Below are 19,403 nucleotides of genomic sequence, written 5' to 3'. Positions count from 1 at the left end.
TGATCATAACATCATAGACTGCGAAAATATGCCATGAAAGGCAAAACATTCAACATTTCATCATAACATGCTCTTCACATAAACATATTCATGAAGCATTTTAGAACATTAACATCTTTAAAACGCTGAAACTGCAGTTACCTTCTTTCCTTGATTGAGCACGATGCAATGGAGTGTTGAGCGGTGCCATATGAACCCATGTAAGTATAAAGAATCAAACTAAACTCGACTCTTTAGAATAAGGTTTCTAGGGCCAGAGCGAACGAACCGCTCTGATACCACTCTGTCGCATCCCACTATCCCAATGACGGGTTAACAGGGGTTATGACTTGGGGTGAACAATAAGAAATGGAAATGGACAATTACTTAACATTAAAGTATATGAAAATATCACTTATAGATAAAAAGCTAGGATCATATATGATCATTTGGATACTTATAAAACATACACATAAAAGAGAACTGATTAAGGTGGGTTACCCAATAACACGTGTAACAACTTCATAACATAGAGTTATCCTAATCAAAGTGTTTTGCAGCGGAAAACGTGTGAGATATACATATGAAAATGTATACTCAAGGTTACATTTCTTGAAATGTCAAAGGAACACCCGCTCAACATCATTCCATTCCATCAACTGCTCAACCTGCACATTTAGAAATACATGCAGGGCTGAGTATAAAAATACTCAGTGGGCATAGCCGAAAATACAACATGCATACATATATAAATTGAACTGCCATAACAGTAACACACAGGGGTTTTCTTGAAAGACCTGCGCTTACTAAAACATTTCTTTCATTTTCATAAAGTCGATCGGCCGATCATTTTCCTTCATATGATCCATATCTGTTCCTTTCTATCACGCGCCGGGAAGGAGGCCTCCTTACCACGGACGCCAAGACCGCTCGCAAGCGACTCGCGGTCTCCATGAGTGTACACGTTAACCCTAGCTAGCGACCTTTGTCTAGCATAGGATCCCAATTGGATTTCCTTTAAAGTTGGCGAACCAACACAGATAGGATACATATAAAAACATAAACATTTTTGGCAGTCAATCATTTCATTTCATAAACATTTCATTTTCATTTCATAAGAGTCATTTATCATTTGGGCATAATAATAAACTGAAATTAACAGTTAAAATCATCTCATGCATATATTCGTATAAGAGGCCTACGACACGCAGGGGATCTCTATATACGTATAGTAAAAGTAATGCCCACCTGTATAGGCAAAGCCTGTCGTTTAACCTTATCTCTGAATCGGAATAGCAGTGCTAATCCTTCTGATGCTCGAAGCCTACAAGAAATCTATTCTCAATAGGTCTCCTTGTATCTAATCTTAAGTCATGGTGTAGTGCTTAACATTCTATGATTCACTTAGCCGGGTTTTCAAAATTTAATAAATAAATACTTGAAAATATTTCTCTTGAGTTAAGAACACCAACAATATTCTTACTCATCTTTCTTTAATGATTGGAATTATAATTAAAACCAATTAAATACTTTTATTCTTATTGCAAAATATAATGCAAATCATGTCATGTTTAGCATATAATAAGTAATTTACTTAAAATATGCACATAATAATAATATAATATTATTATGCAAATTAAAAATAATTAATCAAACTTAATAAGTCTAATTAATTAAAATAGTGCAATTCATTTAAATAAAATCTGCATAGCTCATTTAAATAAAAAAAATACAAGGGCCAACCATTTTTTTTTAAAATGCAGCCCAACAAAAGAAATAAATAACCCCAACCCAATAACTAAATAAAAATCGGCCCAGTTGATTAAATGAAAATGGCCCAATCAGAATAAATAAAAAAAATCTCGGCCCAAAACTAATTAAAACCCAGCCCATCACTAATTAAAACCCGGCCCAACACTCAAGCCCACTCCAAAGCCCAACCCTACATTCCACTCCCTTTTCTTCCCCCCCTTTCAGCCGCTCACACACACACGCATAACAATTACAGATCTCAATCCCTCTCTCTCTCTCGGACTTCACGGCCGCGTGCCACCATCCCGGCGATGAGCGCCGCTCTGTCATCCTCACCATCACCCTCGACCCCTCTATTCTCCTCCCTCAAATCTTTCTCTCGACTGTCTCCCTCACCTCTCTTCTCTCCCGGCGAGCAGCGGCCAAAACCGCCACCACCGTCTCTCTCATGCTCAAGCTTGACCGACGATTACCAGTAGCTCCACGCCACCGGCATCCGCCTACCTCTTTTCTCTCTCCGTCCGTTCACAGATCGCCCGACGACAGCCGAAGAAGTGGACTGCCGCCGTTGACCTTCCTCGCGATCTCTCTCTCGGCCTTCCGGCAACAGCAGCCGAGCCACCGTCGCCGCCGCGCCTGGTTCATCTTCTCCAGCCGAAGGCTGGAGCCACCACGACCGGCGCCGCTTCCGTCGACTCACCACATCATCTTCCTCTCTCCTTTGCCTCGGTTTCCTCTCTCTCGACTGCTCAAAAGTCTCGACGCAGCGGAAGCTCGCCAGGGAGCAGCAGCGACAAGCCGCTAATCACCCCGCTGCTACTCCATCGTGCCCGGCGACAAACGTCGCTCCGGCCACTTCTCCCTCACCCCCGACTGATCGGCTCTCTCAATAGATCGGAAAATCCATCGCCGTCGCCAATCCCCTCTCTCTTCTCCGTCCGTGGTCGAGCAGCAGCGGCACTACCGCCGTGCCCTTCCTCTCCTACCCTTGGCCGGATGGCCGGCAGCGAGCTCGCCGCCATCCCGACGCCGCTCGACTCGGCCCACCACACATACGATACCAACAACAAAAGGGAAAAACATAGTTCTACTTCTTCTCTTTATTCTATTCTTTTTAAATAAACATGCTTCATATATGTATATACAAAAACAGGTTGTTTGCATATGTATTTTGTAATGAAATTGTCATTTGTTCATTCAAATATTTGCATATGTATATATAAAAGTATACACAATATATACACTGAATGTATGAGTATTTTGCAACTAGAAGAAACTTGACAGTCAAATGGTGTAAGGGAAATAATGGAAAAGAATGGACCTTTGGAATTATAAATTGAGGCGTGCGGCTGTTGTCATATGCTTCCTGTTGTTCTTGGCTAAACTTGAACTCTGAATGAGTATATGTTGAGCTAAACTTGAACTCTGAATGAGTATATGTTGAGGTTGGTGACTTGTGAATTATTGGCGTAGGAGAAGAGTGGAAACATGACTACAATATTTACTTTCCATCATGGTTTAAAGCTGGAAAGAGAGTAAGTACAGGGTGGGAGTAGGTGGTGGATGGGAATTTAGCTAATTTTTAGTGTTGTAAAGTGGAGAAGGCATGGCCAACTGAGAAAAGGTATGGCAGATAAAACGTTGGTGTGAATAAATTGAAGGAATGATTTGGCAATTAAAAACTCTCACGGTTGGATCATTGGAACTGAAGAATTTTCTCAGGGTTCGCTAAATAAATATCTTGATAAATACTCAATGCTCAATACTTGATTTAAATAAATATGCAATGCATAAGAATTTAAATAACTAAATTTACAAATAATTTTGTAAATCACTTTTTGTTGGAATTAAAGTAAATTATTTTTCTCATTTCGGCGTGAATCATCTTAAATCTAAGTTTAAAAAAAATTATAAATTTAGCTCGGGGAAACGGGGTATTACATCCCTCCCTCCTTAAAAAAAATTCCGTCCTCGGAATTGCATATTTGGTATTCTAGCTTGTGATACTAGTCATTCGTTTCATTCATCTCTTTTGTGGCCTTTTCCATCCTGTGATGGTTCCACTACATGACGAGAACAATATTATTGCCTCGTAAAACTTGAACCTTGCGATCAAGTATCTGGACTGATTTCTCTTAATCCCTTTGGTCCTGGCTAGGACTACTTTACCTTGCTTAATGACATGCTTTCTTAATTGCGAGATGCAATACATATTGTATACATCCACAATGCTTGGTGGCAGAGCCAACTTATAGGCTACAAGAGCCTATCTTATCTAGAATCTCAAAAGGTCCTATATAACTTTCTGAAACGTATAACTCCCTTTGAGGGAGAGACTTTGAGGAAAACTCGATCCCCCAACATTAAATTCTAACTCCGATCGGCGTTTATCGGCGTAAGACTTTTGTCTATCTTGAACTTCTTTAATTCTTTGCTTAATGTGGTCGACCTTCTCAACCATCTGTTGGACCAGTTCAGGACCTAACAGCTTTCTTTCACCCACTTCATCTTAGTAAAGTGGTGAACTACCTTAATTGTTTCCTTCGTCCTAAGTCACCTTCTCAGATTTGACTAGGGAATTCTAATATCAAACTTTTCTCATCATCTTGGTAACTTTCACTTAAAGATTAATGGCACTCCTTCTGCCATGTAAACTCATTTTCTCATTTTCAAATGATTATTTAATGGGGGTTTCTAAGTTTCTATTGTGGTGGCGTTCCAACTTTATTCTTGCTGTAGCTTCTGGCACTTTTTAGTCAAAGCATTCACTCTCTTAGCTTGAGCCTACTAGCCTTGGGGTTGGGTTATACCTTAAGTTTAGTTCTAGTGCTTTCCTTCCATTTCCTTTTTCTTTACCTCCATCTTGAGGTGGTGTACATATCTTGTTTGTGCGTGAACTTTTTCCTTCTCCAATTGTTGTAGTGACTCGGTGGTGAGAGTCTCGTTCATTGCTTGTTCCTTCATAATATCTCCTTAGTTTACTAGGGAAATTGAAAATCTCATGCCGCGATTCATTTACGAACTTCTTTACGCATTTCTCATTATTCATTTATAAATGACTTAAATAAGCATTTTAAACTCCATTAAAAAGGAATTGATTTAAAACATTTTAATCCTTTTAAAATCCATACTCATAAAGCCTTAACTCATGCTCTATCTCATATTCTATCTCTTTACTCATCTCTATATAAACTCTCCACTCATCTCAAATCCTTAAGTTCAAGGATAAGTTTCAAGAAAATCATGGTACTAAGTCTCGATTTATCTCTCATATAAGGCTCGTCTAATCTCATTCAACACATAGACAACACAATCACATAAGGCACATAAGAAAACACAATCAAACATTATCAAAACATGCTCTATTTTTACACTGACTCAACTTCAAAATCTAACCTGTTCTTACTCCGACACCTCTTGGACTCGAGACTCATACCAAAAGAAAGGTCTTCGAGTCTATTTTCATATAAAAAAAAAAGTAGAGTCAAAAACTCCAAGTATTGTAGGAGACATGACTGTTTTACTACAGTCTACCATATTCGGCAGTTTTGAGCAATCGAAAACTTGGATTTTTGAAAAATAGTAAATGTTGTCAAACTGAGCTCAAATTTTGTGGATATCTAGCTAACACAATAAGGTTAATACCATAAAATTTTGGAAAGCTAGATCACACAGGAAGCTACTGAAATGAATGACTCTTTCCCCTGCTCTCTGAAACTCTCGGTAGTAATATGCAATTTCAGTTTTGTATTTTATAAAAATAGTAAATGAAGTCCAAATGACTTGAAATTTTACCGATGTTCTCAAGACTCATGTAGAGACTTGGTATAAAATTTTCAAAGCTTTTTGACATTGAAAAACCGTCGATCACAGTAGGTCAGTAGGCCTACGAAATTCACCAAAATCTCATCTCAAACTCTTAAAATACTCAACTCAACATTCCTTCAAGGAAACTCATCAAAGCTCATTTTAAACACATATAACACTCACAAACATTCAGGCACATTATAATGCTCATCATACTCAAATCTTGACTCTCTTCTTACATCATAACCTCAAATCTCTAGTAAAACGTTTCAATGAACGCATCATTAAAATTCTCTTTTCATTTTCATGCACAAAATTACTCAATTATTCAAACATGATCTCATTCATCATATAAATCATTATACACATATAGATTCCCTTTTATCATGTACTAAACTCTAATGAAACTTCATGTATCATCATAAAACTCTTAATAAAACATGACAAACTTTCACATAATGGTCATAAAGCAATTAGACCTCATTTTATCAATCATCGACTTCTCAAAATATGAAAACTCAAAAAAAACTCATACAAACTAAACTAAGTCAAAAAATTTCTTAGCCAACAAAAGACTTACTCAAACATAATTATACACTAATATCATGCTCAAATACATATATCTTAAGCCAAAATAACTTAAATAACACATAGGCAAAAAGTCCTAATTTTTATTAAACTAAACTCTTTTGAAAATATCACTAATCATGTATAACCTATTTATCAAATCATAGTTCTAACATCCTAGGTTACCAATTAGCACAAATCAACATCATAAAACAAGATCACATATAGATACATATGTATGTCATCTTCTTCCTCAAACTAACACTTTTCATTTTTCATTTCTCAACCTCAAGCTTCAATCTCATCCATCATTAATCATCTAGATCATCTCATAAACTCAAATCCATCATCAATACATCAATTGATTCATAGGATCTCAACATCCCAATTTTAGGTAAACTAACCTAATAGAAAAATCTATATCTCATGGCTAATCATCAAGATATTCATATATATTAACTCAATAATCATCAATCATCATATAAATCATCGACTCACAATTTCCCAATTTTTTTTGTAAACTAAACTCAATCGACTTTCACATCTCAAAGCATATACTTTCACAACACACATCAATCATCAACAAACACCACATAGATCTCATTTTTTTTCCCCCAAATCAAGGAAAGAAAAAGAAAATTTTTGAAGGGTAAAGACCCATTTTTTTGAAAATTTTAAGAACAAGGGAGATGTGATTTTCTTTCTTCATACAACATCATTCAAGCAAGATTTATGGAATACATGACCACTTACCCAAATTTCTCACCAAAACTCACATTTTCTCACTCTAGCTTGGAAGTCTTTCTTCAATGATTCTCTTGAATATAAGTAGCTAGGATGTGTTTATGGAAGATTTTAGAGTGGATTGAGGTGTTTTGTAAAATTTTTGGAAGCTCCGAAGGTCTCTTCAATGGAGGAAAATGGAGGAAAGTGAGAGAAAGAGGGAGAGAGGTGTTGGTCGAAAATGATGAGTGAGTAGTGAGAGAGGATTTTGCAAGATTGTAAATGATCTTGTGATCTTTAAAGAGGATTTTGTAATCTTAAGGAAATATTGGCAATTAATGTCTTGATCTCTCTCTCTCTAATCTCTACACTATCTCTCTAATCTCTACACTCTCTTCAATAATCTCTACACTTGGCAAATTGTGGTATTTAGTCACATGGTAGGGAAATTAAAGTAATAGTGTGAGAAAGGTGATCAAAAATAAATCACAAAAACTATGGAAATGTACTAATTAATAAAATACCAATACATAATTATTCATGTGACCACATAAAATAATTATAGCACTAATATTAGTGCACTCACTCAATTATAATATTCCTCTCATAGGAAAAATAATTTTAAAACAAAATATATGCTTGGAAATATTTTCATTAACCGGCATTCTTTGATTTCTCGGTAAAAATAAACTGCACTTGCTTTAGAAACTTAATTAAAATTCCAAGTGCTAATATCCTCAAATAAAAATCATAATAACTTGCTCACAATGACATACGTAACAAAACTCACATAATCAATCAGTCACGTAATTTCACATAATATCACGTCAAAGCAGTCGGCAAACACAGACAAACTAGACGTCTCTCCGACCGATTTTTTTTTTTTTTATCAAGGTTTTTCACTCTTTCTTTCTCGACTCTATTTCCAACTCATTATTCCTATTTTCTTAATAGGACAGTCAATCTCTCTGACATCTCAGTATTCTCAATAGTGTTAAGACACTATCTCACAACATAGGGAAAAGTACGGGGTGTTACATGTACTATCAAATTTAGATAAAATTCATGACTTCATGCATAATTTAAAATTCATGTGGCTCATATAAATACACTTAACTCACCAATTAAAACTTATGCACCACATTTATAAAAATTTTCCTTTAACTAAGCACATTAAAACACATATATAATGATTAAATCACATCAGATAAATCAAACCAGTTTTTATTATAAATGGATGCCGAATCCTAATTATTAATAATTAAGCCCTTAATCAGGGATTAAAAGTCGGGGTATGACATACTATCCACTTTAAAAGAAGTTTCGTCACGAAATTTGTACCACAGGAAATAATTCTGGGTATTTCTCCTTCATGCTAAACTCGAGTTCTCACGTCGCCTCTTCTTGGTCATGGTGCTTCCAAAGAACTATTACTAAAGGTATCGACTTATTCCTTAGTACTTTAACTTTCCGATCTAGAATAGATTCGGGTCTCTCCTCATATCAATTGGATTCTTAATTCCAATTTATATACATGAGATTTACTTGAGAATAAGTTCCCTCGTCCTTTTGCAGCGGTTCATTACTCCTACCTCATTCCTAGGGCTCATCTACGGAGTATCCTATTTTCCAAAGACCAAAATGGTCATCAATCCATTTCTTGTTACCTATCACATGCATAACACTTTCTTATGAATCTATCTTAAAACTATCATAGACCAATTAACTTAAGTCCTCGTACTCGAACACTATATTACGGTCTTAGCTTGAACTCTGAATTTCTATCATAATGAGTGGTCGATATCATTTATAGGACAAAGACTAATAATCTCAACTAATTACAATGAGACACAATTATACGAAGCCATAATTTGGGTAGTATACTACATCGGTAGACTAACACTTCTTGGTCTTATCAAACAAGGGAATCTATTATGACAACTCACGAGTTGCAAGGCTCAAACTCAACACAACATCAAAGCAAGGTGTTGTAGAAATTGTTCAAGAGAATCAAAAGAATGACCAGAGGGTATGAAATGATTAACTACTAGGTCGAACAAAATGACCTCGAGTAAGAACCCATCTGGTTTTTCATCCGAAAGTTGAAACACATGGGTTTTCAACCCAAAAGACGTCTACTGAGATTTGGATCATGTGGACTGGCCAGGTCCAACATCATCACCTCCCAGTCACACGGGAAACATCGTCCCGAACTTGGAGAGCCATGAACATACTATACATAACAAAGCATAAGTTCATCATGACAACTAAACTTATCTTAAGGTTCCTTATCCTATTGATCTCAAACCCCAAACCTCTCTTAAGACATATACACACAGACATACGTACACAGGCAAAACACACTATTCTTAAAATCTATCGTGTAGCAAAAGTCGATTCGATGTTCCGTCGCACTTGAACATTCGAACGTAGAGACTATGGTTCAACCTTTGATGCAACGTTTACCTTGAATTCGTCTCGTATTTTCATTCTGTGTTTTTCCTTTACCTCGTACATATATTTTCATTCCTCTTTGTAGTTCAAAAGAACCATCATTTTCTTAAGGGAGCTGAGACGTTCTAAGTTCTCTTTCATTCTTCTAAATCATTACCTTAAGAATCTAGATTGTAGAGATATCCTACTAATCTAGTAGTCTATGTTCTTTTGAAATTGTGATCATGCATCTTATAGCAATCTATGTTCTCTGGGAAAACATATGTCACTTTTCTATCATTCATCTGATCATAACATCATAGACTGCGAAAATATGCCATGAAAGGCAAAACATTCAACATTTCATCATAACATGCTCTTCACATAAACATATTCATGAAGCATTTTAGAACATTAACATCTTTAAAACGCTGAAACTGCAGTTACCTTCTTTCCTTGATTGAGCACGATGCAATGGAGTGTTGAGCGGTGCCATATGAACCCATGTAAGTATAAAGAATCAAACTAAACTCGACTCTTTAGAATAAGGTTTCTAGGGCCAGAGCGAACGAACCGCTCTGATACCACTCTGTCGCATCCCACTATCCCAATGACGGGTTAACAGGGGTTATGACTTGGGGTGAACAATAAGAAATGGAAATGGACAATTACTTAACATTAAAGTATATGAAAATATCACTTATAGATAAAAAGCTAGGATCATATATGATCATTTGGATACTTATAAAACATACACATAAAAGAGAACTGATTAAGGTGGGTTACCCAATAACACGTGTAACAACTTCATAACATAGAGTTATCCTAATCAAAGTGTTTTGCAGCGGAAAACGTGTGAGATATACATATGAAAATGTATACTCAAGGTTACATTTCTTGAAATGTCAAAGGAACACCCGCTCAACATCATTCCATTCCATCAACTGCTCAACCTGCACATTTAGAAATACATGCAGGGCTGAGTATAAAAATACTCAGTGGGCATAGCCGAAAATACAACATGCATACATATATAAATTGAACTGCCATAACAGTAACACACAGGGGTTTTCTTGAAAGACCTGCGCTTACTAAAACATTTCTTTCATTTTCATAAAGTCGATCGGCCGATCATTTTCCTTCATATGATCCATATCTGTTCCTTTCTATCACGCGCCGGGAAGGAGGCCTCCTTACCACGGACGCCAAGACCGCTCGCAAGCGACTCGCGGTCTCCATGAGTGTACACGTTAACCCTAGCTAGCGACCTTTGTCTAGCATAGGATCCCAATTGGATTTCCTTTAAAGTTGGCGAACCAACACAGATAGGATACATATAAAAACATAAACATTTTTGGCAGTCAATCATTTCATTTCATAAACATTTCATTTTCATTTCATAAGAGTCATTTATCATTTGGGCATAATAATAAACTGAAATTAACAGTTAAAATCATCTCATGCATATATTCGTATAAGAGGCCTACGACACGCAGGGGATCTCTATATACGTATAGTAAAAGTAATGCCCACCTGTATAGGCAAAGCCTGTCGTTTAACCTTATCTCTGAATCGGAATAGCAGTGCTAATCCTTCTGATGCTCGAAGCCTACAAGAAATCTATTCTCAATAGGTCTCCTTGTATCTAATCTTAAGTCATGGTGTAGTGCTTAACATTCTATGATTCACTTAGCCGGGTTTTCAAAATTTAATAAATAAATACTTGAAAATATTTCTCTTGAGTTAAGAACACCAACAATATTCTTACTCATCTTTCTTTAATGATTGGAATTATAATTAAAACCAATTAAATACTTTTATTCTTATTGCAAAATATAATGCAAATCATGTCATGTTTAGCATATAATAAGTAATTTACTTAAAATATGCACATAATAATAATATAATATTATTATGCAAATTAAAAATAATTAATCAAACTTAATAAGTCTAATTAATTAAAATAGTGCAATTCATTTAAATAAAATCTGCATAGCTCATTTAAATAAAAAAAATACAAGGGCCAACCATTTTTTTTTAAAATGCAGCCCAACAAAAGAAATAAATAACCCCAACCCAATAACTAAATAAAAATCGGCCCAGTTGATTAAATGAAAATGGCCCAATCATAATAAATAAAAAAAATCTCGGCCCAAAACTAATTAAAACCCAGCCCATCACTAATTAAAACCCGGCCCAACACTCAAGCCCACTCCAAAGCCCAACCCTACATTCCACTCCCTTTTCTTCCCCCCCTTTCAGCCGCTCACACACACACGCATAACAATTACAGATCTCAATCCCTCTCTCTCTCTCGGACTTCACGGCCGCGTGCCACCATCCCGGCGATGAGCGCCGCTCTGTCATCCTCACCATCACCCTCGACCCCTCTATTCTCCTCCCTCAAATCTTTCTCTCGACTGTCTCCCTCACCTCTCTTCTCTCCCGGCGAGCAGCGGCCAAAACCGCCACCACCGTCTCTCTCATGCTCAAGCTTGACCGACGATTACCAGTAGCTCCACGCCACCGGCATCCGCCTACCTCTTTTCTCTCTCCGTCCGTTCACAGATCGCCCGACGACAGCCGAAGAAGTGGACTGCCGCCGTTGACCTTCCTCGCGATCTCTCTCTCGGCCTTCCGGCAACAGCAGCCGAGCCACCGTCGCCGCCGCGCCTGGTTCATCTTCTCCAGCCGAAGGCTGGAGCCACCACGACCGGCGCCGCTTCCGTCGACTCACCACATCATCTTCCTCTCTCCTTTGCCTCGGTTTCCTCTCTCTCGACTGCTCAAAAGTCTCGACGCAGCGGAAGCTCGCCAGGGAGCAGCAGCGACAAGCCGCTAATCACCCCGCTGCTACTCCATCGTGCCCGGCGACAAACGTCGCTCCGGCCACTTCTCCCTCACCCCCGACTGATCGGCTCTCTCAATAGATCGGAAAATCCATCGCCGTCGCCAATCCCCTCTCTCTTCTCCGTCCGTGGTCGAGCAGCAGCGGCACTACCGCCGTGCCCTTCCTCTCCTACCCTTGGCCGGATGGCCGGCAGCGAGCTCGCCGCCATCCCGACGCCGCTCGACTCGGCCCACCACACATACGATACCAACAACAAAAGGGAAAAACATAGTTCTACTTCTTCTCTTTATTCTATTCTTTTTAAATAAACATGCTTCATATATGTATATACAAAAACAGGTTGTTTGCATATGTATTTTGTAATGAAATTGTCATTTGTTCATTCAAATATTTGCATATGTATATATAAAAGTATACACAATATATACACTGAATGTATGAGTATTTTGCAACTAGAAGAAACTTGACAGTCAAATGGTGTAAGGGAAATAATGGAAAAGAATGGACCTTTGGAATTATAAATTGAGGCGTGCGGCTGTTGTCATATGCTTCCTGTTGTTCTTGGCTAAACTTGAACTCTGAATGAGTATATGTTGAGCTAAACTTGAACTCTGAATGAGTATATGTTGAGGTTGGTGACTTGTGAATTATTGGCGTAGGAGAAGAGTGGAAACATGACTACAATATTTACTTTCCATCATGGTTTAAAGCTGGAAAGAGAGTAAGTACAGGGTGGGAGTAGGTGGTGGATGGGAATTTAGCTAATTTTTAGTGTTGTAAAGTGGAGAAGGCATGGCCAACTGAGAAAAGGTATGGCAGATAAAACGTTGGTGTGAATAAATTGAAGGAATGATTTGGCAATTAAAAACTCTCACGGTTGGATCATTGGAACTGAAGAATTTTCTCAGGGTTCGCTAAATAAATATCTTGATAAATACTCAATGCTCAATACTTGATTTAAATAAATATGCAATGCATAAGAATTTAAATAACTAAATTTACAAATAATTTTGTAAATCACTTTTTGTTGGAATTAAAGTAAATTATTTTTCTCATTCTGGCGTGAATCATCTTAAATCTAAGTTTAAAAAAAATTATAAATTTAGCTCGGGGAAACGGGGTATTACATGGCTACTATTTATTATTATTATTATTATTATTATTATTATTATTATTATTATTATTATTATTATTATTATTATTATTATTATTATTATTAAAGAAATATTGAATATAAATCTCATTTGCATTTAAATAAATTTAATGTAGTTCTAAATTATAATTTTTAAATTAAAATTATAAAATATATATTAGTTCAATATATGAGTACAATTAAAATATTATTTTAACAATTAAATCAACTTTGTAATATCAAATTTTTGTTACAATTCATAAATTTTAAAGCTATTGAAAATTTATATATAATTTAAAATTTTAAAAAATATGAAATATTATTCGCGCATTGCATGGAGAGTATATCTAGTTCATAGTTTAAAACATAAACTACTAACAATCAACACATGATAAATTTATTGTGAAAATTAATAAATTAATTGTTGAAAATGTGGTACACATGTTGGGTGTAAAACGAAGTACAATAACAGAAGAAGAAGAAGAAGTGGAGACAATACATACTCCAACATGACAATAGTAAGCGACTAGAATCAACAAACGAACTACAAAACAAAAGAACTATAACCTAGCGGACAAACCAGAAAATAGAATAATGAGAATATGTGAATGAACTAGAAGTCGAGTCGAAGAGACTGACTCAACTAGAAACACCTCTAAGTTGACTTGCAATAGAACAAGGACATCCTAGTGATGGTAAGTTGACCCAGTGTCATCTCTCAAGGAAGATTTTTAAGGACTTCTAATTGTATCGCAGAAAAACAGTAAAGGTTTGATTTAAAAACTATAAAACTTCGTAAATTAAACTCGACTTGAAAAGTAAAATTAAACTTGTAAATTAATCTAGGCAAAAAACTATGAAAACCCTAGGCAAGATTTAAACAACTTAAAATAAATCTAACTTAAGAAATTAAAGACTTGTAAATTAAAAACCTCTAATCTAGGCGTGAAACTAAAGTGCATAATTTAAATTGCATAATTGAAAAGAAAGCATAAACATAAACGAAAAGCATAAACATGATTAAACAAAAATAAATTGAATTAAAATACGAAATACCGTAAACGTCTTGAACGTGCAATCGTGTCACTCAATCACAATCCAAGAATAAACTAAACAAAACTAAATCAAAAACTAACTTAGAACAATGAAATTCGAAAACTATGAAAGAACTAAGAAAGCAATAAAAACGCCTAAGTCTTGGCTGCCAACGGAAGAACGATTCTCAAAGGCGGACAAAAATTAGGGCAAAGGGATTATTTTACAATGAATAACAAGGCCCTATTTATAGACTTCAACTCCCTCTTGATCACTATCAAAATTGCCATGCAAAACTGGACTCTAAAGGCAATAGAATCGTGTAGACAAAGGTAAGTCCAGCTGGCAACGTGCTCTGCAAAATACCTCAACTCTGGCGAAAATCGCAGCTCTGCAACATTTAGCGAACTCTGAAAACTCGGCTCTGCAAATGCATGGCAGAGCTGAAATTCAGCTCTGCAAAGTTTAGATTTGGCGAGAAGTGCAGAGCTGAAAAGTCAGCTCTGTAAAGTTGACTTTGTCGATCTTTAGTTCTGGCATGTAAGTCAGCTCTGTCGATTTAGCTCTGCTCTTCCGAGTTTAGCTCTGCTCTGACAAGTTTGTTCTGCTCTGGAGATTTCAGCTCTGATAGGGAAGTTCAGCTCTGGAGACTTCAGCTCTGCTCTGCTATAGAGTTATCCTCGCTGCTCTGCTCTGCAGCGGGCTTTTCGGCTCTGGCGCGGGCTTTTCAGCTCTGCACAACAGAGTACTCCTAAAAAACGCCATTTTCATCTAAAATCTCCAAAATTGCACTCTTCCATCTATAAAACCTAAATCTCCTGCAAAGTATAAAACAAACCATAAAACGCACCAATTTTCAGAAGATTTATCTTAGAATACACACATGCAAACCCCAAAATTTAGAACAATTAAGCATAAATCAGATACCTCTTGTCCGCAAGATAGTTTACGCTTCGACCAGTGCTCACAGTATTGACGTAATTTCCTCACAGATAAAATAACTTACATATCTATGATTTCAACACTGAAAATCGGACGAGCTCCTGCGAACTCGACAAAAGGTTGAGAACTGAGCAACTATGCAGAATTTTGCGTGCTTTTAAAGTGTATGGATGTATGTTGATATGTTATGATATCTATTTGATGCACCTACAAATACAATTATATATAGCCACTCTAGAAGGACTTGTAAAGGCATAATCTTGATGACAATCATGAATGGAGCCATCAATTTTCGATAGTTACACATCTGGAAAGCCTGTGCCACCAGACCGTTACAGACCAAGGTTTATTGACAGACCAAAAGTCTCAAGTGTACAGGAGAGACTGAGACACATCGTGATACATGTTGTCGGAAAAATTCTATATTTTGATTAATGCCAAAACTCAATGAAATAAACCGTCATGATGACCAAAACTAGCTGAAGGATCAGGAAAATCTCAGTTGAAATGCAGTATACTGAAACCTAAGTTTAAGAATAAATGATTTAGAGAAATTTTGTGAAGAAGTGAAAGGTTGTTGAAATCTCAGTTGAATATCTAACTGCTAAGGAGATCTAGCTTATGAGAAGAACCAGAGTCTAAGGATCAACAGACGACCAAACAGATCAGGTTCGTGTCAGGCCACCAACACGAGGACTTTACAAGGAATGAATTACGAACTGATGGAAACATCAGTCTACTCAAGCTGACTGACTGAAGGATCCGAAGCTGACACATATTCATACTCACTTATGCCACGTCAGTCCTGAAGTCAACAAGTCTAAAACAAAGTCAACTTTCAAATTGTATCAAGTCATTTCGGGCATTTAGTGCTACAGATTTCGCATTAAACATGAATCCCACTTTTCAAAAAAAATGTACAAGGATGTATGTTGAATATTAACATCAACATACAGATGTGCAGATCCAACTATCACAATCATTCCTTGATAAAACGGGAAAATTTCAACGAACAATAGATCAGATTTGAAGAAAGATCTCTCCAACGGCTATATTCAAATTCATGTCTATATATATGACAGAAGCTCAAGATACGCGTGGGAAAGGTGGAAGCTCTCCGGCATTACTGTTCTTCATATAAACTTTCGAGAACAACAATTGCCCCAAAAGGAACTTGTTCTACACTGTAAAATTTGATGTTTAAACTTGAGAATACATTAGAAGTTCCTAAACTAGACATTTTTCATTGTAAACATCCTAAACCTAGATTCGAACACACTGATTTTTTCAACTGTTCTTAATTGTAACAATGTGTTAACTTAGTTGGAGAACCCCCTCCGAAACTCCCACTCATTGTAAAAGATAAGTGTAGAAGTGAAGAGAAGACAACAAGTAGGCTTTATGTGAGAAGTCTGAAAATTGGCGAAGTAACGGGAGCTACCGGGAAATAGCATTCGGTGACAATCTACATTAATTGTCAGCACGATATTGCAATAGCATAAATTTCTCAACTGTCACAGCCACGAAACCTGTGTAATCAGTCTTAGAAAACTGACTAGTCAAATTGACTTGCAATTATAAAATAAGGAATCCATGGTTAAGGGATTCCCCTATTTATCAAGGTCGTGTATGTAGGAGGAGTTGCTTCGAACCACGTTAAATTGCTTGTGTGTTGTATTTTATGCTTTTACTTCAGTTTTGTTGTTTTGCTCAAACTGTTTTTCAAACATATGATCAACAAATTGAATACATTCAAACCGAGCAAACTGATTGTGCTTTTACAATCTGTATTTCGATTCAGTGTTACTTTATCTGCTAAACATTTTAGCACACTAACCATTTGCATTGCAATCAACATAAGAATAAAACTTTCTTCAAGTTTATCAGTCTGACTCAAGTTATCAATACTTAAACCGAACTCTACATGAGCTGCAAAGAACAGTAAGCATTACAAATCAATTCGAACCCAAAATTTAAATGGGTATTCATGCGTTACAATAATTTTCATAGATTTTATTGATTTATTCAAATCAATTCTCATTCCCACAACCTATAGCATTTTCTTTGATTTTTTTTTCTCTATATATGTACAAATTATACATTCAGAGCATATCAAGCGATTTTAATTTTTATTTTATTCTTTTGTATCGCGTTTGATTTTATTTTTCAAATGAACAGACATAGCATATTAAGGGGGGTGTATTCGTTCAGGAATTCTGTAGATTTTTAAAATCTCTGGATTTTTAAAATCTACATATTCCACACAGATTCTTCATGTATTTTTGAATTCTAAACAGGAATCTGCACAGATTTTGGACGGATTTTAACAAGAATTTGACGTGATTTTTACGGATTTGAAACCAAAAATCCCAGCACTCGTTGGCTTTAAGTGAGCGCTGGACCCAGTGCCCAGCGATCGCTGGGTGCCAGCGACCGCTGACTTCATAAGATTTAATATCCAGCGATCGCTGGTTAGACTGCTGTCAACTATAGCCTCTTTTGCTGAAGTCGGAAACAAGAATTGCTTATAAACAAATATTCATCAAAATTATCAAGTACAAAAGGTGATGCATTTGTGTCTGTGTCTGTGTACTTGACAACAATAGGTCGTATTGCAATAAATTATTGGTAAATTAGATTTGGAAATTAATTTAGGGGGACATCTCGTAGTGGACTTTAATTAGTAGAATTAGGGATCAAACCATAAATACTTCGCGCAGCGGCCGCTGGAGCGCAGCCAACGCTGGCTTCTTCAAGCCGCGGCCGCTGGAGCCCAGCCAGCGCTGGAATTTGAAGATTTCCGAATTCTCGTGGTTTGAGGTCGGATTGTTCATGTGTATTTTTTGAATGAAATCAATGAAAATCAGTCCAATTTTAAAATCCATGGATTTTTAAATACCTCTAGATTTTCATAGATTTTTAAAAGTCTGAAACGAATACCTCTGGATTTTTATAGAATTTTAAAAGTCTTGAATGAATACACCCAGATTTTCATAGACTTTTAAAAGTCTTAAACGAATACACCCAGATTTTAAATATCTGCAGAAATCTATTAAAATCCTGAACGAATACACCCCCCTAAGTGAATTCGATTTTTATTTATATTCAGTTGTAAACTGAAAAGGTAAACAACCGAAAATGCGAAGAGATCAAGCAGAGAGACTTTACGTGGGGAAAAGCCACCGACTTCGAATGAGTATAAGCCTAGCTATGGTTTGACATTTACCAAAATAAATTATTAATTGTATCTTGCAGAAATTAAATATATTACCGTGTACTAACTAAGTCAATCGAAATAAATGAAATGTTCCACTAATTTATAATAATGTACATCATGTGAATACTTAATGATGTAAAGAATAAACAGACCCAATCATAAACTGTAGCTATATTTTAAAAATATTTGTGGCTTTATCATATAATAGAGCTGGCTATCAACAACCTATTTGAATTTGTCTTGTAATTATTATTAATAATAAAAAAAGTACGAGTTGCACATTCTATGATTAATGGATGCTGTATTCCTTTGAAGCAACATATTGGGTGAGAACGATTAGAGCAGGAATCAACTTTAAATGGAGTAAAATAAATATTAGTTGACCTTTAGAAATAACAATTGCGAATATGTGCTGGAAAAGTCAGTGATGTAAATTGTAAGTTGAATAACTATCATTATCCATCACAAATTGTGATTATAAATTCAATGCGCGTTTATATGACTAATATTGCCCTCAAACCTTTAATTGCACTTATTTTATTTTATGAGCAAATCACAAATGACGTTCAACGTTTATTCATCCTAACGCAATAACCGATTAGGAACATTAAAAATCCAAACTTGCTCCCTATCTAAGTCCAAAAGAATTTGAACCAATTAGCCATTTTGTAAACGTGAAAACAAGCAAATAAAATACTTAAATTCTTAGAGCATCTCTACCGCGGCTCGTTGGGCCGGCTTGAGCCGCGCTCCAGCGAGCCGTGTGCCGCTACAGCACCTAGGTTTTATCGAGGCAATGTTTTCTTAGTTAAGGTTTTATCGAAACAATTAGTTAACACATGAACGAATAGAAAAAGGTTCAATAGAGAATGTTATATGTTGAGATAATGGAGAACGAATCTATGAACTTCCGAATAAGTTAATAATTTATTCGAATAAATCAAGGTTCTGCGTGAACAAACATG

The 19,403-nt window shown here is 36.2% G+C and overlaps 2 long non-coding RNA genes across 2 annotated transcripts; both read right to left on the bottom strand.

The window, feature by feature from the left end:
- Positions 1–355: 355 nt before the first annotated feature.
- On the bottom strand, positions 356–3,324 carry LOC130986069 (uncharacterized). Its single transcript, XR_009089158.1, has 2 exons — positions 3,053–3,324; positions 356–647 (listed from the first exon to the last, which is right to left on the bottom strand). It is a non-coding gene; the product is annotated as an uncharacterized LOC130986069 (long non-coding RNA).
- A 6,598-nt stretch (positions 3,325–9,922) lies between these two features.
- Positions 9,923–12,891, bottom strand: LOC130986068 (uncharacterized). The gene is made up of 2 exons (XR_009089157.1): positions 12,620–12,891; positions 9,923–10,214 (listed from the first exon to the last, which is right to left on the bottom strand). It is a non-coding gene; the product is annotated as an uncharacterized LOC130986068 (long non-coding RNA).
- Positions 12,892–19,403: the final 6,512 nt, after the last annotated feature.

This window comes from Salvia miltiorrhiza, chromosome 5 (genome assembly GCF_028751815.1).
Source record: "Salvia miltiorrhiza cultivar Shanhuang (shh) chromosome 5, IMPLAD_Smil_shh, whole genome shotgun sequence".
NCBI lineage: Eukaryota > Viridiplantae > Streptophyta > Magnoliopsida > Lamiales > Lamiaceae > Salvia > Salvia miltiorrhiza.
This window is presented reverse-complemented; position numbering and strand designations above follow the sequence as displayed.